The 7,032-nt window shown below is 42.2% G+C and overlaps 1 pseudogene; it reads left to right on the forward strand.

The window, feature by feature from the left end:
• The first annotated feature begins 4,375 nt into the window (after positions 1 to 4,375).
• On the forward strand, positions 4,376 to 5,180 carry LOC145515522 (small ribosomal subunit protein eS6 pseudogene; annotated as a pseudogene).
• Positions 5,181 to 7,032: the final 1,852 nt, after the last annotated feature.

Raw genomic sequence — 7,032 nt, forward strand, 5'->3', positions numbered from 1 at the left:
TATTTTCTTGTCTCACTTGAGGGCTGAGAGACTTAATTAAGCTTTTGGAAGATGGTTGTTAGTTAACCTAATTCTCTCTGTAAACTAACAACCCTTTGCTTTTCTAATCATACCTCCCAAACTTTTCATAAATTACTCCCTTTTTCCTAAAGTCAGAATCTAGGATGGCTGTTATGTTTACACCTGGTCACTGCTATACTTGTGTGGGGGGGCTGCATGCTCAGTCATGTCCAACTCTTTGTGACCCCATGGACTGTAGCCTGCCAGGTCCCTCTGTCCACAGAATTTTCCACGCAAGATACTGGAGTGGGTTGCCATTCCTCCTCCAGGAGATCTTCCTGGCGCAGGGATTGAACCTCCGTCCCTTGCATTTCCTGCATTGGCAGGCAGATTCTTTACCACTGCGCCACCTGGGAAGCCCATTCACTTCTATAAATAGTTTTCAATAATGTTATTATCTCTTTCCCGTAACAGGCCCAAGACAGGAAGAATCTATGGAAAGATAGCATCTCAGGCATGACCAAAACCAAAGGTGCTAGTGAGAGAAACACCCTTCTCCAGAAGGGACATGCCCTCTGGTTCTTGTGAGCCAAACAGAGAATTGCATAGGGAAGAGATTAAACTTGCTTCTTTTGCAGTGGCTTGAATCAAGAGTCCTTCCTGGCATAAGGAAAAGTCTCTGAGAGTTTTGGAGGTGTGATTAGGAAAGCTGTTTCAGACACAGGTTCAACCTTGGCTCCAACACCTCCTAGTTGAGAAACCCTGAGCCTTTATTTGCATAATTCACAACCTCTTTATCTGTAGATAACAAAGATGAAGTCTTCTTCACAGGCTTATTGTGAGGAAGAAGTGAGGCCATGTGAATTTCCCTCTTCATGTTTCCTTGCACATCTGATCAATTTCTACAACTAGATTATAATAAACCCCTTGAGGACAGGGATTGCTCAAGTGTATGCAGCCTTTCTCAACAGAGGTTCCACAAGAGAACTAAACTCCATGAAACATTGTGTGAGTGACTATTCTCTCAATTCTCCTAAGGAAGATGTAGAACTTGTACCCTTTTAGATGCACAGGAGTGAGATTAATTCATTCCCTACAATGGATGCCTTAGGGCATTAGGTCTCAATTCTTTCCTACAACCTGGTTAAGAAGTGCTGATAACACTAATCTCTGTAAAAGATAAGATCCAAACTTCCAGTGGTGTAATGTAATAGAAGTGTATGTCTAAGGATGTTCCAAACTGGCAGGAATAAAATAATTCAGAGCTTTCAATCTCTCCAAGCTTATCTGCATTAAAGGGAAAGAGCAGGAAGCGAGAGGTTTTCTAGTTGCATTCCATTAGCTAGACCACAGGCACGGAGTGCAAGGCAGGTTGGGAAATGTAGTCCAGCCATGGAGCCAGGGAGAAGAGAATGCTAGTAGGTCTCTGCCAAATATAAGGATTATTTTCCTGTATTTAGGCTTTCTTGTAGTATCATACAATAGGTGATACTGTTCAGTAAAAGACTGTGAAATTTACGCATGAATGAGTGAGTCAGTCATTCACAGTTGATCAGTCCTCACCTGCTGAATTCCTCCCTTTACCCTACATCCTCCTTTCCTCCGAACCCTATCTCCAGTCAGATGCCACAGTAAGACCCAGATAAATTGATCTGCAGTGTTAAACAGTATTTGGAAGGAGCACTTGGCCTCAACTTCCAAAGCCTTGGACTTGAGTCTCAGTTGGATCAGTTACCAGGTAGGTGACCTGGGACCAGTTGCAGTTTACCTATCATTGCAGATAGACATTACATGCTCCTTTGTTTGTAGTGGAAACAATGGCTTATGGCCCAACTCATGGTTTTAGAGGAAACCATAGGGCTTAATATAAGCTAAGGTACTTTGAGAAATGCCATATAAATATAATTGCTTTCGATATTCATTCATCCATGTTGTTATTAACTGGAAATACTCCAGGCATTTCTCCTAAAAGGGCACCTGTATTATAAGAGAAAACTGAAGAGACTTCTAATAGTGAAATATCAGGCACTTCCCTGAAAAGCCATGCTTCCTACTCAATGTTCCTGCGTCCTAGTAGTGGCATAAGAATTTCCATAAATGCCATCTCAGGGGGACCAGAGTATGGGGCTATTGTTTGTATCTGTAATGATGGTGTGCTCCAGGACAAGGAGGGACATGAAAAACTTGAGACAGTTATGTCAATTTAATTCAAATCAGCATGGGACACGGAAAGAAGAAAAGAAGGGAGGGAGGCAGGGAGCGGCGGAGATGGGATACCACCCCCACCGTTGTTGCATCTCTGGCAACACAAGTGAGCATCGGTTGGCTCAACTGGATATTTCTTCCAAAGGAAAGGATTATAGAGAATCAGGGAGAAAGTCAAAGTTCATAGAATCTTTGAAATGTGGCAAAAGAAAAAAATCCTTTTGTCATTTGCATGGAAACAGGTCTAGGTAAATTCTATATTAAGCTATTCATCATCTGTGGAATAAGGTTTGAGGGCAACCTGCTGTCAGAGACCTCTTCTCAGGAAGGGAGGGGATATGGTGTTATAGAAAAGATACAGATTATAGAGTAAAGTAGAGCTGGGTTCAGATTTTTGCTCTGCCATTATTTCTAGTATGACTTTGAGAAAACCTCTCTGCATTTCTAGAAAACAGTAATTTCTATGCCAAAGGTTTGCCATAAAGACTAGATACAACAAAATGCTGTTAGCCTGCCTAGCACACAGTAGGCTTTCAATACATGTAGGTTGTTATTATTATTAAAAAAGACCAAAGCATCCACTGCCTCAGTGATGTAGTGATTGACATGCTCATTTCTCGACATCCAAGAAATCGCAAAGATCGAAAGGGGGCTAAATATCACTGCCTCTGGGGGAGAGGGGTCTTTCCTGACCATCCTACCCAGAGTAAATTCTCTCAGCGACTCCATAACTGGGCATGCATTTGTGTACTTGGGTTTTGTCTATCTTTTCATCCAAAAGTAACCTCAAAGAGGGCAGAGAGCTTGTCTGTCTTGTACATGGCACTTCAGTGTGGGACACAGTCTGGAATGCCATGCGCTCAACACATGGCTGCTGGAGGGAAAGCAGGGAAGGAAGCAGGGCCGCCTGAATGATTAGTAAATATCTTAACACCGACAACCCTCACATCCCACAGAGAGCGCTGCCTTCTGAAATGCAGATACCCCTGGGAAAGGCAGCAGTTGACTGAAATGCATCCTGACGTGTAAAGGACTCCTAGGAGATCCCTGCCTGGGAAAGAGTCTCCAGAGAAGGTGGGAGGGGAGATGGGGGCAGGGAAAGAACTTGTCTGGCTGTCACCTGGGCACCTGAATCCAGGTGTGCATGTGGGTTGGGAGGAAGCCCTCCCCAACCCAACCCGCCCATGCAGAACCCAATTTGCATGCATCACCCACACCCTTGGTGTAGCACCCATCTTCCTTTTCATCAGTGCTTGTGGGGCAAGGGAAGAAAATACCTTTCAAGACCAGACATGAATCTTACAAGTAAACAAGCTTTACTCTGCCCTGTTGTGTGGGTTTTAACCTTTGATAATACCCAAAGGGCAGATGGAAATGCACTGTAAAGCTTCTGTGCCGGGTGGGGGAAACTCTAGCCGTGAAAAATAAACAAAGAAAAAAACATGAAAGCTACCAGGAGTCTTTTCTTCCAAAAGAGGCATGCAGACGCACGTTTTGTGTTTGCTAGGCCCCTTCTCTGTTCTCTTAATCCCTCGTTCCCGCCCATCTCTGCTCTTCGCTCTCTCCTTCCTCCTTTCCTCCGTCCCCTCCTCCTCTTTTATCTCCTTCTTCATCCCTCTTCTCTTCCTACTCTCTCTTCTCTCCCTATCTCTCTGTGAATGAGACTGAGTTTCATACTAGGTGGGGACAAGGACGGAAACGACTTGACATTTATGAAACACCTGCTATGTGCCAGTCACTGTGCTGGCAACACCTACACGTGTTATTTCATTGAACCACCCTCACAGCCACAGGGCAGTCATTCTCCCCATCGTGTGGCCCTCAGCAGTTAACCTGTCTGAGATCACACAGCTAATCAGACATCTGTCAGACTTCACCAGATATACTACTTAGATATTCTAAATTTCATTCAAACTGAGGAATGTTTCTCGTAAATGCACACGCTATGCTCTTTATCCATTAGCATCATTTCCTGTGGAACTAAAGATGTACACAAAGAGGCAACAATGAGACCATTGATTATAACACCGCTTTGGGTGGAAAAAAATAGCCTAAATATCCAGTAGTTAGGGTTGGTCAACTAAATTATGGGATGCCTGTGTATACGAAGGCTCATAGATATTGTGATTTTTCATTTATTGCCATAGAAACATGTTGCTGATTTATTATTATGAGGAAGGGACTCTTTCGTGGCACCTTGGAGGCAGTCCACTGCTTCAGAGTAAAGCGGAACATCTCTTTCCCGGCCACTGGCTGCTGGAAGCTCATTGAAGTGGACGATGAACAAAAACTTCGTATCTCCTATAAGAAGCATATGGCCACAGAAGTTGCTGCTGATCCTCTGGGTGAAGAATGGAAGGGTTATGTGTGTCTGAATCAGTGGCAGTAATGACAAACAGGGCTTTCCCAGGAAGCAGGGTTTCCCCAGGAAGCGAAGTGTCTTGACCCATGGCCAAGTCCATCTGCTGCTGAGTAAGGGGAATTCCTGTTACAGACCAAGGAGGACAGGAGAAAGAAAGACCTCATCTGTTCAGGGCTGCATTGTGGATGCCAATCCGAGTGTTCTCAATTTGGTCATCCTAAAAAAAGGGAATAAGGATATTCCTGGACTCACTAATACTACTGTGCCTCGTCGCCTGGGGTCCAAAGAGCTAGCAGAATCTGCAAACCTTTCAGTCTCTCTAACGAAGATGGCATCCACCAGGATGTAGTGAGAAAGCCCCTAAACAAAGAAGGTAAAAAACCCAGGACCAGACCACCCAAGATTCAGTGTCTTGTTACTGCAGGTGTTCTGGGCATGTCGCTCTGAAGAAACAGAGTACTAAGATGAATAAGGAAGAGGCTGCAGAACATGCTAAACTTTTGGCCAAGAGAATAAAGAGGCAAAAGAAAAATGCCAGGAGTAAATCTCCAAGAGATGAAGGCTGTCCTCTCTAAGAGCTCCTACTTCTAAGTCTAAATTTAGTCAAAAATGAGATGTAACAAATAAACAAGATCAGACCTCAAAAAAAGAAAAAAAAAGAGGGAAGGGAAAAGACAGGTTTCAAACATATGTAAAATACTATTTGGGGCACTTACCTGGAGGTCCAGTGGTTAAGACTCTGCCCTTCCAATGCAGATCCCTGGTTGGGGAAAAAAGATCCTGCATGCTGTGTTACAGCAAAAGAAAGAAATAAAGCAAAAAACAAACAAAAATTTTTAAATAAAATATTATTTGGGGAAAAATAGATATATAAGTAAACATATGCAATAAAAATTCAAAAAGAATGTAAACAAAGTAACACTTTATCTTTGAGTAGAAGGATTATAGGTAATTTTTATCTTATTTTGCCTCTGTGTAGTCTTATATGCTTTTTTTTTATGATCAGCCTGCATCTCTTGAGCAATTAGTTTGTTCTAGTTTTTTCTTCTTAAGAGTAATTTTTAGAATGATTAGAAAGCTGCTTTCTAAAGCATTTTGCTGGAGGGCCCAGAATTTGGAAACGTCTCTATTCTTTTGTTGCTACTACTAAAAGGAGAAATAAAAATCCTAGCCAAATCCTGACATTTGGCCAATATAGTTTCTTTTTTTAATTACATTGTCAGCCGCTGATTAAAATGTAAGCGCCTGAAAACAGAAAACATGTCCTTTTTTCCTCTTTAATCCATGTCCCTTTGTGATGTTCAGTGACTATTCATGGTTCTTTGATTTCTTCCCATTACTTCTTTGGTTTTAGGTTGGGTTGTTTTTTTTTTTTTCCCTATTTATATCAGGAGCTTATTCATTTGGACTCTTTTAAAATCTAGTTTTTGAAAAATGAAAATGAAGACAAGATTGAAACTTATGTTTTTTCTTTGAATAAAATTCAAGATTGTTGATTGAAGTATCCACATAAGCAAATGAGGCAGGAGGGGTATATTTAACCTACATGGGAAAATACTTCTGAACTCTTTACAACATCCTTTGTGCCCAGTTAATTAATGGACTGATTATAAATGATTATAACTCATTGAGTCGATTTGGCAGAATTTTCTCCTGGCAGCACTGCATCTCCTATTAGTTTGTGTTACTTGTCAGTACCGAAAGTGACACATCTACTTTGCCTGACAAATATCATGGATATTCACTAATTCAGAACCTGTTTAGTAACCTGAGTGGGTCTTCATATTCTAATTTTTCAGATTTTACTGCATTTTGGAACTGAGCAGATCCCTCTTTAAAATAAAACTGTGCTTTTAAAAATAGAAAAGTTTCTCCTTCTTGAAAAAATAGAGCTATAGCATCCAGGGTATATATGGAAGTATTTATTACACTCATGGAATAAAAAAATAAGGTAAACTGAGACTTCCTTGGTGATCCAGCGGTTAAGATTTCAATCTTCCAATGCAAGAGGCTTCGGTCTGTGGTCCAGGAACTAAGCTCCCTGGTTGAGGAACTAAGGTCTCACACCCCACATACTCTTCCCAACCCAGAGATGAAACCCACGTCTCTTGAGTCTCCTGCATTGGCAGGTGGATTTTTTTACCACTAGTACCACCTGGGAAGCCCAGAAACCTTCTATTCTGGTTCCTATTGCTATGAAACCAGTCATCCCATACTTAGTGTCTTAAAGCAACAACAATCACTGTTACCTCTCCAGACTGGGGAGGCTGGGCTGGGTGAGGTGGTTCTTGGGTCTGTGTTGACTGCAGTGGTGGCCAGGCCTGGAATCAGCCTCCTTTCTCCAGTATTGGCAGCTGATGTGACTGTCAGCTGGGACCCGTCCTGGAGGAAACAGTAACACTTCTCACTTCTCAGAAGCTGGCCTGGGAAGCTGCATCAACCATCACATTCCCTCCGTTACTCAA

Source organism: Giraffa tippelskirchi, chromosome 1 (assembly GCF_054371585.1).
Source record: "Giraffa tippelskirchi isolate mGirTip1 chromosome 1, T2T-mGirTip1v1.2.pri, whole genome shotgun sequence".
NCBI classification, from domain to species: Eukaryota; Metazoa; Chordata; class Mammalia; order Artiodactyla; family Giraffidae; genus Giraffa; species Giraffa tippelskirchi.